Source organism: Saccostrea echinata, unplaced genomic scaffold, assembly GCF_033153115.1.
Source record: "Saccostrea echinata isolate AGI-Se365-2 ecotype Australia unplaced genomic scaffold, CSIRO_AGI_Sech_v1 ptg000033l, whole genome shotgun sequence".
Lineage (NCBI taxonomy): Eukaryota > Metazoa > Mollusca > Bivalvia > Ostreida > Ostreidae > Saccostrea > Saccostrea echinata.
The window spans coordinates 23,451,792-23,474,727 of record NW_026889782.1 but is presented as its reverse complement, the minus strand read 5'-3'; the positions used below and the strand labels follow the sequence as shown (position 1 = coordinate 23,474,727).

Genomic DNA, 22,936 nt, shown 5'->3' with positions numbered 1-22,936 from the left:
TAAATGAAGTAAAATTATTGCGGCCTCAATAAAATCAAAAGCTGTAGCATAGATAATTATAAGTACTCCGATATTTATTGAAAAAAATGGATTTTCCCTTAATTTTTGCTTTGTGTACATTCTAATTTATATTAACAATGGTCAATTAACAATGGTTATTTCCTATCGTATGTCGACACGATATATCCCGCTGAGCTTGAGATAAAAGATACCACAAAGTTTGACACATCTTTTTCATATTTGGATATTTTATTAGAAAAAGACGTAAGTGGTAATCTAAAAACAAAGCTTTATGATAAACGTGATGACTTTAACTTTTCAATCGTCAACTTCCCTTACCTATGCAGCAATATACCCTTATCATGTGAATACGGAGTTTATATCTCTCAGTTGATTCGATACGCCAGAGCATGTTCTACGTATGAACAATATCTAAAACGAGGTAAGTTATTGACAAACAAGTTTATGAAATAAGAATATCAGCTGTCTCGTTTAAAGTCATCATTTCGTACGTTCTATGGTCGATACAATGACCTAGTCAGCAAATACAATCGATCATTAAGTCAAATGCTGACTGATTTTTTTTCAATACTAATTGTTAGGCCATTATTTACACACTGAATTGTCGACGGATTTTCCCGTTATTTCCCGATCATGACAAGGAGCACACGGCGGGTGTGACCGGTCGACAGGGGATGCTCACATCTACAAGGTACCTGATCCCACCTCTGATGTCTTAGAGGTTCGTGTTTGCTCTGCTCCTATTTTGTAATGATTAATGGACTTTTGAGCTCGAATACTGTTCGTTATCTCCACATATTTCATGTAAGAAATACAGGTACAATGTAGCTTAGCTTTTTTCCTGATATTTTCACGCCTTTTTACATTACATCTTAGATATGTCACAGTGCAAAGGTTAAATAAAAAGATGTGCTTATATATCTTTTGTTATGTTCAGATGAAATCAAAGAAAGAAACCGTTGTTCCAATGTTACAATGTTACAAGAGTAAACACGGATAAAACAAATTTTGAAATATCTGTACCTCAGGGTGCGCTGAGGGTCGATTGCTACAAGAATTTCTAGCAATTGTCTGTTTATAAATTAACTCTGTTATTGAATAAATTATTATCAGTAAGCCATTCTGGAAATTGTAAAATAAGTAAATAAAGAAAATTACGATAGCCATAGGAAATTTATATACTTTTAGAAATATTGCTTATATATACTTCCATTAAGAGGAGAATGAAACGAAGCAAAATTTTAGAGATTTAGTCTTAGGCCTTTTCAAGTGAACAAAAACTTGTATTTGTAAGAAGGACAAAAGCATTTACACTTAACTTTTTTATGCCCCGCGAAATTCGGGAGCATATATAAACTGAAAAAAGAAACCGTGCATCGGTAAATATAGCATAAAACTCAACGCATACCGTTCATAGTTATAAACAGTTATAGTTGCGGCTAATAATCAATACAGGTAGTTATTTTATTGACGATAGACTTGAAGTCGACTTTATTGCACGGACTTCTCGTGGTTGGCAGCACATGCTGTTTTTGACGTAATGGTGCTCGCATGGTATCTCAGGCAATATGTTTTCTGTCAAAGAGTGCGAGACATTTATCAAGACTGAATTTGTTCAGAAAATCACTTTGGTATCATAAGAATCTGTAATTCGTGCTGTTGGAATGTTTCAGGCAGGGATGGCCCAGAACGATGTTGCACGACAATTTGGTGTTCACAGAAACACTATCCGGTCATTATGGAGACGTTTCCAACAATTTGCAAATCTTTGGATCGACGTGTGATGTCGGTTTGCCAAGATAATCACATCACACTCATGCATCTACGAAATCGTTTTCAGACAGCAGCTCTAAGCACCCCTGGTCTTAGGCGCAGAAGTGCAAGAACTGTACGTAATCGCTTGCGAGAGCACAACATCAGATCTAGACGTCCTGCGTTAGTCCAGTACTGCTCCAACGTCATCGAACTGCACAATTAGCATAGTGTCTGAGACATCTGAGGTACAGTTTTCAAGACTGGACCAATGTTTTGTACACAGATAAATCAAGATTTCATTTGGACAGCAGTGAAGGTCGCCGGAGGGGTTATCGCCGGGATGGGGGCCTTACTCGGGTGCTTGTATGATGCAGCATCGACAATTTGGAGACGGTAGCGTAATGGTTGTTGGGTGGTATTACAGCACGCAATAGGACCCCTTCACAGATAATAAATGGAAACCTGACAGGCTTTTGCTAAAGGGATGAAATAATCCAATGTCACATGATACTGTTCATACGGAGACAACAAAATCCCATTACCCTGCAACAGAATAATGCCAGACCGCATGTTGCCCGTCTTGTCAGGGACTGCCCAGCAGAATGTCGATGTCCTGCCCTGGCCGGCAATTTCACCCGACTTATCACCTATTGTACACATATAGAATGAAATGGAAAGACGGTTACGTCGTTTACCAAACGTTGGATGATTTAGAGCATGGAAATCCGAATTGAGCAATATCTGGAACAACATTCCCAGGCATTATTGAACAATTTTGTGTCATCAATTAGACGCCGTTGTCAAAAAGCGTGATGCAAATGGTGACCATACGCGGTCTTAAGTTTGTGAATCGATTTCCAAGTACCAGTGTCTTTCTAACGTTCTACAAGTGACGTTTTATGACGTAAACACAAATTAATTCCGCATTTCTAAGAATATCTTTGTGAATCATGCTACTGAATTAAATATATCGTCATTAATATTTTATTTTGTACTTTAAGTAATACAGTTTCTTTTTTCCTCTAGAATAGTCTTTGCTCTGTACGACCATCATTTTTTCACGAACACGTTTTTTTTTTTCATGCCTACGTCTTTCAAGTCTAGTCAAATACAGTTTCATTGTTTAAGTGGTTGCAAATGCCATAGGTTCAGTCAGTTATTTGTCCGAGTTTCAGGCACTGATCAAATTACATGGAATACTACCAGTCATGTAGATGTAGCTATCAATGAATGCCCGAAATTTAGGTCCCATCTAATCCAAGCCTGATCCAAAATAATGCTTTTGTCAACTTTTCTGAAGTTTTCATTTTTTAAAATTGTCGATTAAAATCTACTTCTAAACATTTAAGTGATGCGGTAGAATAAAATGATTGAAACAGTTTTAACTTTCCTGTTTAGGGATATTTAAACTTGAGTAAATATTACAGAATCGCGTTAGTTAAGACAACAAGAAAGCTAAATCATGGCAACAGTTTGGGCAGCTTTTTTCGTGTCCGTCTTGTTCTATACAAATTCTCAGCAAATTTATTTTTATGAAAAAAATGATTGCATCAGTAATGAAAAGATCATGGAACAATTTCAAACACTTCTGACCCAACAAAGAAGGAACCAAGAAACTCTCATTCGCCTTGCTGTGGTCAAAGATGAGAAGGCTGATGTGGAAGAAGTGAATTATGTGAAGCAAAGTGTAGCGTCTACTGAAATAATGGTTACAACCCTGCAACAGACGGTAGAGATATTGAAAAGACAGATTGATTCTCTAAGACAAGAAAACGAGAGAATTACAATGAATCAAAATAAGACTCAGGAATTTGACGAGATGTTTAATATTCTCGAGGAGAATATAGCCGAAATGCATGAAAATATTCAAATAATCAAGAAAGGTAAATATTTCTCTCACACAATTTATGTATTTATATTCATTATAATGATTATTTTGATCTTATATATGTAGTAGTATTTTCTCATTCAGGTTTAAAACTAAATTCTGATTGTAAAGAAATCCATATAAATGGACGCACACAGTCTGGTGTTTATCGTATTAATCCCTTCAGTAACGAAAGCCAGGTCAGCGTGTACTGTGACATGGTGACCGAGGGCGGAGGGTGGACAGTAAGACCCCTCTCTCTCTCTCTCTACAATTTGACTTACAAATTTCAGTACTGTTATTTAATTACCTTTTTTGATGACAACAAAGTAGCATGTAATTAACATTTAATTAAGTTTATAATTTAGCTAAAACTACGAGTTGTTTATAATTAAGAATTTTCATTGTTAATAAGTTAAATTAGATGTTAGAGCATATAAATAATGGACTTCGAAATATGGCTTTAAGCATAAATTAAAGGAAGGAATAGCACAATGATTTGTAAAATTTGTCCATGAAAGTAAAATTCATTAAAAAATAGAAAAAATATATCTCTCAAACGTTGAGACTATTCTTATATCTGTTCAAAATTTAGATTTAGCACCTACCAACTAAGCTGAAAATTACATGATATTGATTTTATCCATCGTTATCCTTAGGCAATCCAGAAACGAAGGAGCGGATCAATAAGCTTTAAAAAGACATGGCCGGAGTACAAAAAAGGCTTTTGGAACCCTACTGACTCTTACTGGATTGATAAATAATTATATACATCTGTTGATGTCTTAAGCAATGCATGCTCGTTTGTCTGATACTTATCACTTTTAATTACCATCTTGTTCATGTGTAAAAAATCCCCACAATTTAATGACAAAACATGCACCTAGATTGCCAGCTTACGATATTTCTGCATTAAGGTATAATTTTATTTAGTTGTAGTACACTACAATGATTCTAAAACGAACAAATTTTGTTATATTAATTATAAATATACTCCTACAAAAACATTTTAAAGGAAATGACGTCATCCACCAACTTACAAAGGGAAGAAACTCATCACTGTACGTCTCTATTGCATTAACAAACGGCACAACATTATATCAACTTTATCATCAGTTTTCTGTGTCTAATGAAACGGACAACTACAGACTCTTTCTTGGAGGGCCAGCCACCGGAACATTAGGTTAGTATTAGGTAGAATGTGTAACAACAAATGTGTCGCATATATGTGTTTCCTCATAACTACATGAAATTAATGAACGATTAATAATAATTCAGTACAAACCAATCGGTGATTTCTCTTGAGAAAAAAATAATATTTGTATTAAGTCATTGTTTTATGTAAATAAACTACCTTTTTGCGAGATAACATTTTAATCAATGAAGCGACGTATAATATAATTTATTTTCCTAAATAACACATTTTTATGTCCAAGCTCAGTAACCAGATAATCATGATTTTATAGAAATCGGTGATTTCTCTTGAGAAAAAAATAATATTTGTATTAAGTCATTGTTTTATGTAAATAAACTACCTTTTTGCGAGATAACATTTTAATCAATGAAGCGACGTATAATATAATTTATTTTCCTAAATAACACATTTTTATGTCCAAGCTCAGTAACCAGATAATCATGATTTTATAGAAATAAATACCTGATCTAACGAAAGCAATACAACATTCTTATGGATAGCATGTTATTTGCACAACTTTGAAGTACTCCTAGTTATTGGAGTGTGGACATATTGGTGGTTTTGAATTATTTTTTCGCTGATTACTCTAGGTGACAGAATGTTAAACTCAGGATATTCTAACGTAAATTTGTCTGGGATGATGTTCAGTACCCCGGACAGAGACCACGACGGATGGAGTGGTGGAAGTTGTGCTAGTTATGGTGGAGGGTGGTGGTTCAATTACTGCCACTTCGCGTTCCTGAACGGTCTCTGGGCATCAGCAAGCTGGTCAAATCCTTGGTCTCCCCTAGTTACTGATGGTAGAGAGATAAAGGAGACTGTCAGGATGATAAAACCTCACTAAGACTTTACATGATGATAAAACCTCACTAAGTCTTTACATGATGATAAATCCTCACTGACTGTGTTACATGATGATAAAACCTCACTATGTTACATGATGATAACACCTCACTTTGTTTCAGGATAAACCTCACTGTCTTGTGTTATATGATGATAAAAACTCACTGTTACATGATGATAAAATAACACTGAGTGCTACATGATGATAAAGCATTACTAATTTTGTTACAACATGATAAAACCTCTTTATGTTATAAAATGATAAAAACTCACTGTGTTATATGATGTTAAAACTTCACTGTATTACATGATGATTAAAATCACTCTTGCATAATGATAAAACCTCACTGAATTTATATATGATGATAGAACATCACTGCGTTTACATATGATAATTCCTCACTGTTACATTATGATGAAACTTCATTTTGCAGGGCTTTAGAAAATCTGAGAGAAGAAATGATTTTTATGAGTAAATTTCTCTATGTAGGAAATACATGTATACAGATTTATTTTCCAACATGTGAATTAAATAATATAAAGCAAAGCCTACCCCCTTTCCAAAAATGGAATTTTAATTACATAAAGTGCATTAATATTTTAAGACATTAACCAAGAGTCTCTGATGAGACTGTAACTCTACTGTTTTGTACTTAAAATATAGGAAAATTTGCACTGGGACTTGAAACTATACAACACCAATGAAAAAAAATAATGATACTTTGTTTAGTTTCTTTTTGTGGCAAGATTTATTGCAATCAGACTAAAACTGTAGAAGTAGCCTTCTGAAAGTGCCTTCTGAAAGTATTTCACAAAGTTTTATTTTTAGTAACCATTACAACACCATTCATTAAAATCAAAACCCAATATCTTAATGTAGTTTACTTGTGTGCCAAGTTAAACTAAAATCAGAGCAAAACTGTAGGAGGAGTAGCGTTTTGAATGTATTTCAGAGAAATTTGTGAAAGTAACCATGGCAAGATCCTTCTTCGAAATAAAAAGATACGTATCTTAGTGCAATGTACGTGTGTGCCATATTATAATCAGACCAAAACTGTAGGAGGAGTAGCATTTGGAAAGTATTTCACAGAAAGGATGAATCGTTTAAACGTCCAAATCTGGCCCCCTATAATTTACAAAAAATTAAATTAAAGATTTTCTACATATATTTGCCTCAATATTTCCATCAAACATTGTAGTTTATTAATTTCAATTTCAATTTTTACTTCCTTACGCTGTAATTAGGTATTTATGTGATTAATATAATAGGGGTATGTTGTTTACATCGATTTCTCGTAGACTTTAGGACGCACCTCCATTTTGCAAGCCTATTTTTTATATGAGCGCATGGATGTTTCAAGTTGTCGTAAATACGGTCAATGTAGAGTTATACTAGTTATTTACATTCATGAAAGAAATTGAAACAGTCTTGCGCTCGATCATTTCTTATTTTCCAAAAAGGTGCAAAATCACGGGTGCGTGTCTCCATAGTAAAGGCACGTTGTTTACAAATTTCAACCCGTCTTTGACCTCATGAATAACAAAGCACTGAACACGTGACTCAAATCTATTCACTTCCACGCTTTGAGCACACCTATGCGACATTGTGCCTAGTGTCTGCGAGCCATTGATGGTTTAATCATTTTTCAAATGGATAATTAAAATTCTGGGAGAATTTTTTTTATGATTAAGATGTGTTAAGATTTTCAGTCGATTTTGTTTGCTTTTTTTTTTCGGTATCTATCAATTTATAACGAAGTCCTGTAGCATATAGCTTGCACTTACTGCTTGTCCCTCATATATACAGAATTCTAAAATTTAAATTACTGTGGGTATATATTGTACATTTGCCTTTGTTCCTAAATATACATCAGTGCTCCGTTCATTGACTTGGAAGATATGAAAGATTTTTTTTTTCAGTTAAAGCTGTCCTTAATTTTATAGTCCGTTATTTGAAAAACACCAATTCATCATATCTTTAGAAAAATAAACTGTTTGTTACAAGTGCACAAATGCATACTTCCAATAGAAGAAACCTTCATGGAAAGAAATTAAAGTACGGAGCGCTCAAAAAACCTGTGTATCGGATGAAAAGTCACTGGATGAATACATTAGCACAAAAGCACCCCTAATTTGAATAGAAGGAAGCTTCAGGTTTCTTCTGAAGCAAATGCTATAACTTTTTACATCGGCACAAAATTTCACTTTTTTTTTTTTTTTTTTTTTTTTTTTTTTTTTTTTTTTTTTTTTTTTTTTTTTGCAGATCATGTAAAAAAAAAGTCCATGTTCGCAGGTATTTTTAAAGCATAATGTTCAAAAGCAAGAACATGCATTTGTATGACCCTTTCACATGTCCGATCAACGTAGTTATAAGTAAAAAAAAAAATCAGTCGAATGAGAAAGGGCGTTAAAAATACCTCGGAGTGATTCATTATTTATCTTACTACAGGGAGAGAGTTTGTTAAAATCAAAAAGTACAGGAGTGGATTTCGACAATTAATGGATTCCTAAATGAGGAAGATCATATTAACTTGTCTGGCATAAATAAAAAGGAATTTTTTTTTGAAACAATGCAATTAGGAATGGTACACTGACACTGTTTCTTTATCCACCAGCGATGATACTGCATGACGTTAAACTGACGTTTAATTGACATTTAAATTTTCACTTTCTTAACTATCTATATTTTATACACCGAGTGTAGTTTTATATCATAATTCAACCGCCTATGTGTATTTGTTGTAGCACTCGGATTTTGCAAAATTATATATATATATATATATATATATATATATATATATATATATATATATATATATATATATATATATATATATATATGTATGTATGTATGAAGAAAATTTCTAATTATGTAATAAGCTTAAATGGATTAATTACTCTTTTTAAAAAAAAAAAAAAAATCTTTAAAGTATGACAAACAGTGTATTCTTCGTTATACGTTCTGTTTCCAAATTCCATTGTGTATTTAGTGTAAATAATTTAATGAATTTCTAGTAAATCATTTCAAATACGACTCGTACGTTAAGCAGAGAAGAAATCAGAGTTAAGCCAGCCAAATTAAAAATCTATGCTTATATTTTGTCGGTTAGGGTTAGGGCATGAAAAAAGGCTTTTTAGGTGTCAGTTAATCATAAAACTTAGTACACCTCGAACACACGCTAATGTATTCATACTAATCGCACGCTTGATAGACGCTCCGCCTTCTCATTCAAATAATACAATGACCTGCTTAGCTGTAATGGCGAAACCGGGATTTTACAGTGAAGTATACGATTTTATTTTATCGATATAATGTATATACTGAAAGTCTCTTTCCCCAAAAAAATCTTTTATGAGTATCTATACAAACTATGTTTGAAGACTTCAGCTATAATATAACAATGTTCTGATTTGAAAAGGTAAAATTCTGCATTTAAAAAGGGGAGAGAAAGCAGTGTTATGAGGATTCATTCTTTCTTTTTTTAGTTACCATGGCAACATCGTTCATATAAATCTAAAACAGATACACAGAATTATGTATCTTCGTGTAGTTTATTTGTGTGCCAAGTTATTTTGAAGCAGACCAAAACTGTAGGAGGAGTAGCGTTTTGAAAAAAAAATGTTTACAGACAAACGACTGACACCTTAGTATTGCATAAACTTTTCTTGTCTCTGACCAGTAGAGACGACACATCAGGAATTGATACCAACAAGAAAATGAACTTTATATTAGTTTACAGCTAAAATTTCTAGTCCAGTTTAGACGATAATTATGAAGTGTTTGATATGAAAATTAACGTTTTTCCCTCTTCAATAATAATTTAATAGAAATAAACATAAATCCAAAGATATTCACACATTATCAGGCCATAATAGTCGGGAATAAAGTCGTTTTCTGCTTTGTCCGTTGTAACAGAGAAGATACCTTTTCCAGGAAAAGTTCAAAAATCTCTTCATAAGTCTTCGAAATTCCACAGGATTGTTCTATAAGATTGCATTTAGATCTAACATCTTTGTTGAGAACCTCTGTTCAGAGAAAGGATACGGAAAACGACTGAAACAAAGGTCTTTTAGGATGTCCCATTCAATGAAATTTTAGGTTACTGCAATTTCAATAGGTAAAATTGAAATAAATTGTTAGTAAATAAACAAATTTGATTTTACATACACCAAGTACCTTTAAACAGTTACTTGTTTTCAAAAAGTGAGGAAGTTTTTCCATCTTTTAAAGATAATAATCTTCCATATCCCGCAAATATATCCCGATGCCTAATGGAACCTTATGTCAAATATATATTATAAGTTTAATTAAAATAGCTTATGAATTTATTCCGAATTCAAGTTCCAAATTTGTTGAAATTTATTTCACTGTAAAGTTCTAAAAAATAACTTTCGATACTCGTAGGTTTCATCCGATCTTATCATTTATTAAGAAAATTATAAAAAGAATTGAAATGTCTTGCGAAAGTGTTCCCAAACTGGTTAAAATGACGTCTGACGTTCTTAGAAGGCACGATTCGAGATTATACGTTTATGTGCATTTCCTATTTCTATATTAATTAACGTATATTTGTACCCTTCAAACTTTATTTGTAAATTTTCGGAATGTGTGCTCGTCTTTCCCTAGGTTGATTTTTTTTTTTTTTGGGGGGGGGGGGGGGGGGAGTTAAATAGATGATCGTCGACAAACAATTACCTACCGGTAGGTTTAAATGTTTAAATCTGCATTTGTAGAGTTGGCAGAGCTTGACCTCACATAGAATTGAAAACACAATGATAGAAACAGAGTTATCTCGATGAATTGTTTTCGTAGTTAGAAAATACTTTTAGCCAAGATTCCGTCTACAATGATAGAAAATCAGAAACATAATTCTCATCTCCATGGATTGCTTTCGTATTAGAAAATACTGTTAACCTAGTTTTGGTGTACAGATTACTATTAGTTCAATGTGATTAATTATTCTCTTTATTCATATGCAGCACACGTCAGACCAATCGAAGTTATTTTCAGCGTTACAACGTTTAGTAGCAATTCCTGACGTTGCATCTAGAGCTAACAATGAACCCATATTTGTATTGCGACCGAGTAAGAAAACCCTTACCGATGAATTTAGGGGTACTCTGCAAAATCCTTTCAAAAACGCCGAGGAAAGAATAAAAATATATTGTTGCTTACAGGTATATCACTGTAAACAGATTCTATTCATATTTTCAAATATATGAATTAGAACATAAAATGTCATTGATATATTCCATTGTAAAACGTTGATTACAAATTGTGGCCTTACATTACATGCCTGAGGGTGATGTCTTGTTTTACATAAACTTGTATTTGTAATATCTGGTAATGCTTGGATATTACGGAGACTTACCATGACATTTCTTCTTTAAAAAAGATTTTCCCCCTTGATAGAGAACACAATAGGGCTGATAGTCCCTGTGCTGCTGATTTCAAAGGAGGATATTGGTTTAATATGTGACAGCAGGACCTTTGTATCCGGAATGTTGGTTTTGTCCTTGGTCATCACCAGGTGTAAATAGTAACAAGCAATCTGAGAGTATTTTAAAAGTAATATTAGTTCCTTATATACTCTAAATCAAATAGCCGTCAAGAATCATTAATGTGGAACGGGTTGCAAAATAAAAATGTGATGTGGTGATTTTTTACAAAAGAGTTATCTCTCTTTGTTTTCATACACTGTTTGTCATTGAGGGTGATTTCCACATCTATTTTTAGTAACAGAGATTCTGATAAGCTTAAGTATTCAAGATTTTCATTTAAAATAATTTTTGTCATTATCATTTTTCAAATAATGATGGAAAAATATATATAAGTTTTTAGTTAAATGTATTGTTTAATATTTTGATAATTTCAACATCACTTCCTATGATCACGTGGCTTCATAGTTAATGATTTTGCACGAAATGTGTCGCGCTATGAAGACGGTGTAGTTGTTAAAGCCGAATTTTAGCTAGGTGTCAGTGTCTGTACTTGTAAATACCAACTGTAAGTTTATATTTTTTTTAATTAGCTTTGCTTATAATAGTAAAGTATGTTTTGGTAGGGTTATTTTAATATGTGTAAAGTCAGAAAATATTTATTTTAGTAGAATAAGTTTAAGCCATGTTTTTGTTGATAAAAGTTTTCATATAATATTGGCTATTCATTTTAATTCTAGTGATGCTTATAGGCTTTTATTATGAAGAAGTTTATATTTATTATACAAGATATATTTGTGCTATTGTTTACAACTACAACTAGAGGTAATATAGGTATATTGGTTTTTGGTTAGGTTGTACAGTATCACTGTGGCCAGTTGTGACCTTGACCTAAGCTTATGCATTGTGGCCCTATTTGGGGTAAGATTTATATGAAAGCATATGATCTCTTATTTATATGTATTTATTCATAAGTCAATTATGAGTGTAATATGTTATAAATCTTTATAATGAAGGGTCAACTGTCTGTCTTAATTGTGTATATATTTTATTCATTTTTTATTAATACATCATTACATTCATGTGAAGTTACATTTGTAAGTAAGGTCATGTTTTTCTTTATTTTTCATTTGTACAGCTCACTGCCATTATTATTATCATCATTATTATTAATGATTATTATCCGACATCATACCATTATAATTGTTGTTGATAACTTGATAACAATAAAACCTATAGAACAAAAAGCTGGTTATCACAAATAGCGTCGAGGACAGAATATTGGTTAATGGTTAACTCAGATTACCTGGCAGTGTGATGTGCATAAATATAGGTCTCCTATCAACATGCGTATATAGTTCAGTTACGTAAATGGTTCATATGATGTGGACAGCTGCTTCGAACATCGGGTACAACTGAAGATCGATTTGGTAGGACAATCTATCATTGATATTTCAGTCAACATAGTTACACAAGTTACATTTGTAAGTAAGGTCATGTTTTTCTTTATTGGGCCGACGGTTAGTTATGGATTGTCTTTTATATCCGTACGTTTTCCCTACTGTAGCCGTCGTAATCCTCGAGTAAGCGTAGACCTACGTGTCACGGATGACCCCGAAACATCACGATAGTCTTTTTGGTGGTCACATGGTGATGGTAGTCCTTCAGTACGGGGCAACTTCGATATGCCAGAAACAGAGTAGCATGGCGGTTTTCCACGACTGTTTTGAACATTTCAAAATAGTCGTAGCGATTTACAGATCATTTAGGATTAATCCGAGTTATCAGGGCTCACCACGGTACTAATAACGGATGTCTAAGAATGATCACAGATCTCTAAATCGTAGCTTACCGTGATGTAAAACCGTGACAGTGTGACTGGGGCTTAAAACACTTTCCATATGCGCTTTCGAGAAAGACTCCTTGGGATCACTTGGGCGGATCACATCAGCAATGAGATTGTTCTCACAAAAGCAGACATGCCTAGCATATTCGTTAAAACAGAGTGAAACCATTCCTATCGCATGGATCGATGATTAGATCATTCTAAAAGATGTTTTCTATGGTGAACTTGCAACAGGACATGACTCACATATCAACACAGCCTCGGATTTAAAGATATTTCTGAATATGATTTGAAAGCCGGTTAAATATGACAAGGACACCTAGAGTGAGCCACATAAAACCGCAAAACCTGTAGCTTATCATTACAACTGACATCCAACCAGCTGAGAAAAGGAGGGGACCAGAAGGAGGATAAGGGGACCCACGGGGGAATTCTGTCAAATCTTGTTGCATTACAACTGCAGCAAATATGTTCTTGACGTGGATACTTAGTTATTCCTCGAGACAGATAGATCCAAAATTAGATATGGAAAGTTGACAAAAGAAACCACTTCATCCAAATTGTAATTGTTAATCCAAAAATTAATATCACAACTCACAGCTGCTATAAATTCTTAATAACCGTATGCTATCAACAAAAAATACATAGGTATATCTCTATCTTTTTTGATATGTGCTTCAAAATTTCATTCATATATATGCAGTACTTTTTAAAATATTAAAATAAATGCAACGGTGGGTCTCGTCTATCGCCGTGCGGCAAGAATGTTAATGACGTCATTATGACGTTCCGTTTTGGCACTTAGGCCCCAATTTTCAGTTCATCCACATATAAAACCTCTAATGTGCTTATTTTTAATAATCTTAATTGTCGTTTTGCTATAAAACGGCTTGTCTCGAGTTGTGGCTTTAACATTTTTGAGACTTTGTCAATCTAATTAAAATTAGATGTTCCGAATCTGCTACCGCTTCTCAAACATCTAACAACATCCCATTAGGGGTCACGTCAGAGCGACCTTTCAATTAAGAATAAACATAAAAATTTTGGCCAATCAGATTCAACCTTCTGTATAAGATTCTAAAGTTAGTTCCACGGCTACATCTTTACATTATTGATGCTCAGTACACTATTTTACATTGAATTAAAGTAATTTTGGTATAAATTGAACGTATTGTCCGCCAATCTGGCATTCTTACCTGAATAATGCAAACGAAAATGCACAAACTACATCTATACGTATCCTGCACGTCACATTCATATATAGCATGGTCTTTACCATGCATATTTTTTTTACTACAAAACCCCTCGGGCGTTTAGGTTCGGCAGTAAAAAAAAAAACATCCGAACTATAAGCCAAGATTTCAGAGACGGCAATTCCATTGGGTAATCAAAAGGTCGCTCTGACGTGACCCCTAATGGGATGTTGTTAGATGTTTGAGAAGCGGTACAGCGGATTCGGAACATCTAATTTTAATTAGATTGAGACTTTGTCCAGTTGTTATTTCTATATTCATTCCTTTTTTCGTAGATGTTAGTTGCGGATGAATTGCAAATGAGTGCTGAAGAGAAACGTCATATCGACGTCAGTATGCTTTTGATAGACAAAACCCAACGTTGTGTTTATTTGTTTTAATATTTTAAAAAAGTACTGCATATATCTAAATGAAAAATTTCAGGCACAAGTAAAACAAGATATAGATAGTAGTATGTTAAATTCTGTTGATAACATTTGATAATTAAGATTTTATTGCTGCTGTGACCTTACTCTTGGATTAACCCTCTTAGTAGTTTTCCTTAGTCAATTAACGTAATAGGAGAGCATCCAAATTTGAAACAGATATGGCAATGTCTTTGAGCAGACTGATAACTTATTATTACTGCAACGAAATTTAGTCATTGTATACCCAGATGATTGACATGTTTTAACAACCAGTTCGAATGATTTTTACTAAAAAATTCCATGATATACATGATATATTTCTAACGTATTAAAAAGCTAAAACTGCAGAATGAAGAAAGTAAAGACAACAAATACAGTGGTCGATCTAAAAAAATCTGTAAACAATACAAATATGTAAACAGGGAATAAAACACGTACCCCTGGCTATTCCAGAGGTGGGATCAGGTGCCTATGAGAAGTAAACTTCCGTGTTGACCGGTCACACCCTGTACCATCAGTTTTTCTGTCAGTAGCCTGCCTCGTTTTAAAAATTGATGGTACTCGGAGCATGCTTATTAGTATCGAATGAGTTGGGAAATGTATGTAACACTCACTATTACACTTATACTTATAACTTGTATTTCCCGCGTTTTTTCCCTATGCCCTATATATGTACCCATAAGTCCTTGCAACATAGCTGAGCCGACCAGATCAATTGAGGTCTGGTTACTCCCGGCAGAGAAGCGTAGCCTGCAGAAACATTTCTGAATTTGAAGCAGCTAGAGTATATGTAAATAGCAGCCATACAAGCAATACCTTGACTTTGACACGGAAACAGGTCTGCGGTAAGTATTTAGTTATGATATTATTAATATTCGTTATGTATGTTGTTTTTTAAGGCAAATTTAAAGGGACATAGACACAGATTTGAAGTAAATATTTTCTCTTTTTTTTTTGTATAATATCACGACTTCTATGTTGCTATAGCATTTCACATGGAAATATGATATAAAACTAATTTTATATGGAAATTATTGAACCTACGAATTTTGGGACGCGTTTCATTGACACAAATCCTTACACTTTCACTTAGTAAACTTGTGCTGTCACAGTTCTTATTTTTTATTTATTTTTGTTTGCTTTTTTAGCTCACCTGAGCTGAAAGCTCAAGTGAGCTATTCTGATCACCCGTTGTCCGTCGTCCGTCCGTCTGTCCGTCCGTCCGTCCGTCTGTAAACTTTTCACATTTTCAACTTCTTCTCAAGAACCACTGGGCCAATTTTAACCAAACTTGGTACAAAGTATCCTTGGGTAAAGGGGAGTGTAAATTGTTAAAATAAAGGGCCAAGTCCCCTTACAAGGGGAGATAATCAAGAAAAAACAAAAATAGGGTGGGGTAATTAAAAAATCTTCTTCTCAAGAACCACTGGGCCAGAAAAGCTAATACTTAAGTGGAAGCATCCTGGGATAGTGTAGATTCTAAATTGTTAAAATCATGGCCCCCGGGGGTAGGGCGGGGCCACAATAGGGAATCCAAGTTTTACATTGAAATATATAAGAAAAATCTTTAAAAATCTTCTTCTCAAGAACCACTGGGCCAGAAAAGCTGAAACTTATATGGAAGCATCCTGGGGTAGTGTAGATTCTAAATTGTTCAAATCATGACCCCCGGGGGTAGGGCGGGGCCACAATAGGGAATCCAAGTTTTACATTGAAATACATAAGAAAAATCTTTAAAAATCTTCTTCTCAAGAACCATTAGGCCAGAAAAGCTGAAACTTATATGGAAGCATCCTGGGGTAGTGTAGATTATAAATTGTTCAAATCATGACCCCCGGGGGTAGGGCGGGGCCATAAAAGGGAATCCAAGTTTTACATTGAAATATATAAGAAAAATCTTTAAAAATCTTCTTCTCAAGAACCACTGGGCCAGCAAAAGCTGAAACTTATGTGGAAGCATCCTGGGGTAGTGTAGAATCTAAATTGTTCAAATCATGACCCCCCGGGGTAGGGCGGGGCCACAATAGGGAATCCAAGTTTTACATTGAAATACATAAGAAAAATCTTTAAAAATCTTCTTCTCAAGAACCATTAGGCCAGAAAAGCTGAAACTTATATGGAAGCATCCTGGGGTAGTGTAGATTATAAATTGTTCAAATCATGACCCCCGGGGGTAGGGCGGGGTCATAAAAGGGAATCCAAGTTTTACATTGAAATATATAAGAAAAATCTTTAAAAATCTTCTTCTCAAGAACCACTGGGCCAGCAAAAGCTGAAACTTATATGGAAGCATCCTGGGGTAGTGTAGAATCTAAATTGTTCAAATCATGACCCCCCGGGGTAGGGCGGGGCCACAATAGGGAATCCAAGTTTTACATTGAAATACATAAGAAAAATCTTTACAAATCTTCTTCTCAAGAACCACTGGGCCAGAAAAGCTGAAACTTATGTGGAAGCATCCTGGGATAGTGTAGATTATAAATTGTTCAAATCTTGACCCCCGGGGGTAGGGCGGGACACAATAGGGAATCCAAGTTTTACATTGAAATACATAAGAAAAATCTTTACAAATCTTCTTCTCAAGAACCACTGGGCCAGAAAAGCTGAAACTTAAGTGGAAGCATCCTGAGGTAGTGTAGATTATAAATTGTTCAAATCTTGACCCCCGGGGGTAGGGCAGGACACAATAGGGAATCCAAGTTTTACATTGAAATATATAAGAAAAATCTTTAAAAATCTTCTTTTCAAGAACATCTGGACCAATAAAGCTGAGACATATTTGGAAGCATCCTGAGGTAGTGTAAATTTTTAATTGTTCAAATTTTGACCCCCGGGGGTAGGGCGGGGCCACAATAGGTATACATGTATTACAAGGGGGAAATCTGGTAAAGAACAGCATGACCAAAGTTACTCAGGTGAGCGATGTGGCCCATGGGCCTCTTGTTGTGTAATTATACGGAGTGAAATATGTGTATTATTCAGATATCAGAAAGAGTTATCCTTCTTTGTAAATTTTTGAATTATCTTCCTTGAGTGGAAATCTTTTGTGTCAGGAGTTATCTCCCTCATTTTCTCGTGCAAGTTTTCATTCAGTCTGCCATTAGAGTTCCATCCATGAGGATGTACATGTAACATTCTACCTTCTTACGATTTGTGGCCTATTACCATGTAAGTTTTTATAGGAAACTTTTGTAACGTCATACCTATTATTTGTAAAGTTTTTTTGGTGATTATTTATAGAGTTTTTGTGTATTGAAAACTTATTCAGACCGGTATTTTTTGTAAAGTTTAAAGTCACTGAAGTCACGAGAATTAGTTATTGTTATTCAATTTATCTAATATGCTTTATAGTAATTTGTTATTATGATAAGGTTTATAAGTGAGCTATTTCTATGGAACACCGTTATTGTCTTTTTGGTATATCAGTATTATAGTATTTGATTTTGTTTATTTCAGTTATTTACCTCATTCGCTCACTCGCTCATTCGCTTGCTCGCTCGTGTAGACTCACTCGCTCACTTAGGCTCACTCACATAGGCTCACTTTGTCTCGCTCACCTAGGCTCATTCGCTCATTCACTGATTGGAATATGAATTCGCTTGTTAATAAATATGGAACCAGTTACCATGTGTTCTTCAATGATCAAGTATGGGGTGTGAGGTGTGAGGTTTAGCTAGCTGTTCCAGACAGCATAGTAAATAAACTTCAATTGGCCAGAACCAAACCCAGAATTTGAGGATGAGTGATCATCATCAAGAAGAAGAAGATGACGAACACCAGATGGTTGATCAAGGAGAAGACGACAAAAACCAGGCCTCTGCCAGGCCGAAACGTCACAGGGATCTAACTGAGAAAGGTCAAGAACTCCTAGACAAACAGATTAACACTTACTCAGCTCGTTTACAAAAGTTATGGAAAAATGTAGACACTATCATCGAGGAAGTAGACCACACATCTTCTAAAAATCCAGAACTCATCATACATTTGAAATCACAATTAGAAACAAGAATAGATGCATTCGACGTACTCTTCAGTGAATTCTGTGGTTTTCTGGAAAGACATCGAACTGAAAAATGTGTACATGAACTTCAAAAACTCAAGTTTTCAAAGAAAGGATATTCTATCTTATTTGATACTGCTTTCAGAAAACTGAATGCATTGTACCAACAGTCACCACAGCTTCATGAACAGAAACCACCTCAGGAAGAAGATGTTCATTCAAATAGGTCAACTAAGAGATCACAAGAAAATGCCTCACAAACTTCTTCAATCAGCAGTAAACAAAGCTCATTGTCTGAAAAGAGAAAGAAAGCAGAAATTGCCCGTGCCAAATTAAAATACACCGAACTTGAAATGAAAATTAAGAAGGAACAATCTCTTCTAGCATTAGAAAGAGCTAAGTCTCAGAAAATGACAGACGATTTAGAAGCAGATCTACAATTACTATCTGTTAAAAAGGAAGTCGCGGTTGCTGAAGCGGAAATTTTCAGTGAAGAGGAAGGAAGTCAGTGTGGTCATAGTGATACATGTATTAAACATTTAGAGAGTGTTGACAGTAAAGAACGTACAAAATCATATGTAGAGCAACATGCTCAAATCAGAACTCAAAATAAAAACATTTGTGTAGAACCTGAAACTATTGTGAAAGAAAATGTTAATCAACATAGTCAGAGTTGCATTCCAGAACCTTGTACATCTATACTGAATCCTCAGGCTCTTCCATACTTTCCACCACAGCCGTCCTGGAGTGTAGGAGGACAAGCAGTGACTTCAGATTTCACTCGTTATCTCTTGAAAAAAGACTTGATGCTTTCACGTCTCATCAAATTTAATGACAAACCTGTATTCTACCCGTCATGGAAAGCAACCTTTAAATCTGTTATGAGAGACTTACAAGTGACACCAGAAGAGGAAATTGACTTTCTTATCAAATTCACTAGTCTATCAGCACAACAACAGATTATCAGCATTAAAGCAGCAAGTGCGAGCAATCCAGTGCATGGACTTCAGAGAATTTGGCAAAGATTAGAGGAGAGATTTGGTTGTCCTGAAATGATAGAATCTGCTTTAAAAACAAAACTGAACTCATTTGCTCCTATTACATCGAAAGATTATTGTCGTCTATATGACTTGTCTGATATTTTGGATGAAATCCTAGCAGCAAAAGAAGATATCCGTTACCAGTCATTACTTGCATATTTTGATGCGTCGACAGGAGTGACACCTATCGTCATGAAGCTTCCGTACCAACTTCAAGAAAAATGGACGAATACAGCAGTGAAATACATAAGTGAACATCATGTTGTGTTTCCCCCATTTCATGTATTTGCAAACTTTATTCGTGAGCAAAGCCGTATCAAGAACAATCCCAGTTTTGCTTATACAGATAGAAACTTGCATATGCAGAAACACAGTGACAAAACTCTGAAGATTTCAAGCAGGAAAACAGCTGTGTCTCGGCAACCACAGATTCTTCGTAACTCAGGAAAAGAAAACCAGTGTCCCCTTCATAAGACAAACCATTCCTTGGAACAGTGCAGAGCTTTCAGAACAAAGCCATTTGACGAACGGAGGAAGATCTTGAAAGATAACAATTTGTGTTATAGATGTTGTTCAAGAGATCATAAACAAGCAGAGTGTCATTCTGATGTGCAGTGTGGAGAATGTGGAAGCAAATTTCACACATCACCATTACATGTGAACAGGACAAAAGTTCAGACTTCATACCCTTGGAGAAACTATGGCGGGGAGAATTTCACTGAGAGACAAGTTTTAGATTCTGAAAATGTGAACAACCCAGCTGTGAATTCTAAGTGTACACAAATCTGTGGACAAACATTTGGTGGAAAATCTTGTGCTAAAACCATTCTGGTGCATGTGTACCCAAAACACTGTCCGCAAAAATCTGTGAAAATTTATGCAGTGATTGATGACCAGTCAAACAGAACACTTGCTAAACCAGAACTCTTTGATCTTATGGACACTCATGGAACTATGACAAATTACCTGTTAACATCTTGTTCAGGAAAAGTTCAAAGGTCAGGACGTAAAGTTCATGGATTAGTTGTTGAGTCATTAGATGGACAAAACTGTATAGATATACCTACCATCATTGAGTGTGATGAAATTCCTGAAGTCAGAGAGGAAATTCCTACACCAGATGTAGCCCTACATTATGAACATTTGCATGACATTGCTGATCACATACCACCAGTTGATCCTGATGCAGAAATCCTGTTACTGATAGGAAGGGACATAACCAAAGCACATCACGTTTTAGACCAACGCATTGGATTGGGAAATCAACCCTATGCCCAAAAACTGTCCCTTGGTTGGACTATCATTGGTGAAACTTGTTTGGGAAAAACCCATAAACCAGATGTCATTAATGTCATGAAAACTTGTGTTCTACCTGATGGCCGTCCAACTTTGATGCTACCTTGCAACAGTAACTTACAGGTCAAAGAAAAAATCCTCAATGAAACCTCAACAAACATCATGTGTACAAAAACTGAAATTGGTGAAAGTGTTTTTCAGAGGACAGAGAATGATGAAAAGTTAGGACTTTCTATGGATGATCATGAGTTCTTAGACATCATGAATTCAGAATTTACAAAAGATCTTGATGGACATTGGCAAGCTCCACTTCCTTTTCGTAAGGACCGTCAAAGGCTAGTAAACAACTATGATCAAGCTAGGAAGAGAGCAAAACAGTTAGATTACACTTTGCAGAAGGATCCTACAAAGAAAGAACATTTCGTAGAATTTATGGATGCATTGTTCAAGAATCATCATGCAGAAATAGCACCGCCTCTACAGAATGGAGAAGAGTGTTGGTACTTACCATTGTTTGGAGTTTACAACCCAAAGAAACCAAACAAAATTCGAGTTGTGTTTGATTCTTCAGCAAAATTCGAAGGAAAGTCGCTTAACGACGTACTACTTACCGGACCAGACTTGACAAACAGTCTTCTGGGTGTTTTACTACGGTTCCGCAGAGAGAAAGTCGCATTAATTGGAGATATTGAACAGATGTTTTATTGTTTTAAAGTCTGTGAACCTCATCGAAATTTCTTGCGTTTTCTATGGCATGAAGACAACAATCCTGAAAAGAGACTGATCGAATACCGTATGACTGTTCACGTCTTCGGAAACAGTCCCTCGCCAGCCATCGCAACCTACGGATTACGCAAGACTGTTAAGGAAGTAGAAGATATGTTTGGGACAGATGTAACTCAGTATGTAGAACGTGATTTTTATGTGGATGATGGATTAACATCACAACCTACCGTAGAAAAAGCTGTGGACCTAATGAAAAGAACACAGAAAGCATTGAGTTATGGGAAATTACGTCTACACAAAATAGCTTCAAACAACCAGGAAGTTATGAACGCTTTTCCACCTAGTGATCTGTCAAGTGAAATGAAAGACTTGGATTTATCAAAAGACAATCTACCAACACAGCGCAGTCTAGGACTTATTTGGGACTTACAGTCAGATTCGTTTTTCTTTAAAATTTCAAATGATGTCAAACCATTCATAAGAAGAGGTGTGTTATCAACAATAAATAGTATATTTGACCCCCTTGGATTTCTCGCCCCAATTATCATCCAAGGCAAGTCACTTACACTACTGGCCTAAAAATTTACTGATAGTGCCACTTTTTACTGATAATTTCTGATATTTACTGATATTATACTGTTGGTACTGAGAATTGCTGATATTTGCTGATATTTTTTTTTACTGTTGTTACTGATAATTGCTGTTGGTTCTGATAATTACAGATATTTACTGTCGTTTTTACTGTGGGTTCTGATAATTACTGATATTTGCTGAGATTTACTGTCGGTACTGAGAATTGCTGATAATTACTGAGATTATTTCTCTACGTCCAGAAGGCTTGAAAATGGTTTATATATATATATATTTATTTATTTATGTAATTATTTATTTATTTGTTTATCTATTTATTTATTCATTTTATCATTTATTTATTTTTTATTTATTTATTTATTTATCTATCTATACATTTATTTATTTAAAAAGTTAAAAGGAGCCTAAAAAGGGGGAGGGAAACAAAGACAACCTTTTAAAAAATCCTAGGTATTTAAAATTTCTTAATCGAGTGGGCAGCGCTGAAAGTATAAATTGAACCTGTATGCGTGTATATTGTGCTATTTTGACATATTTGTAATTTATTTTCATTTCTTTTGACTGTATGTGCTGAAACAGGTGCATTTCTCTTTAATTATAACCCCCGTTCATTAATTACATATTTTTAGATATTGAAGTTTCCTCAAATTTCTTACT

General features: G+C 34.7%; 1 long non-coding RNA gene across 1 annotated transcript in view; it reads left to right on the top strand.

The window, feature by feature from the left end:
- The window catches only part of LOC133199056 (uncharacterized), a 536,473-nt gene that overhangs the window by 171,844 nt on the left and 341,693 nt on the right, over positions 1-22,936 (top strand). The window contains exon 2 of the long non-coding RNA XR_009722736.1: positions 17,518-17,573. This is a non-coding gene — a long non-coding RNA (uncharacterized LOC133199056). The remainder of the gene's footprint in view (positions 1-17,517; positions 17,574-22,936) is intronic.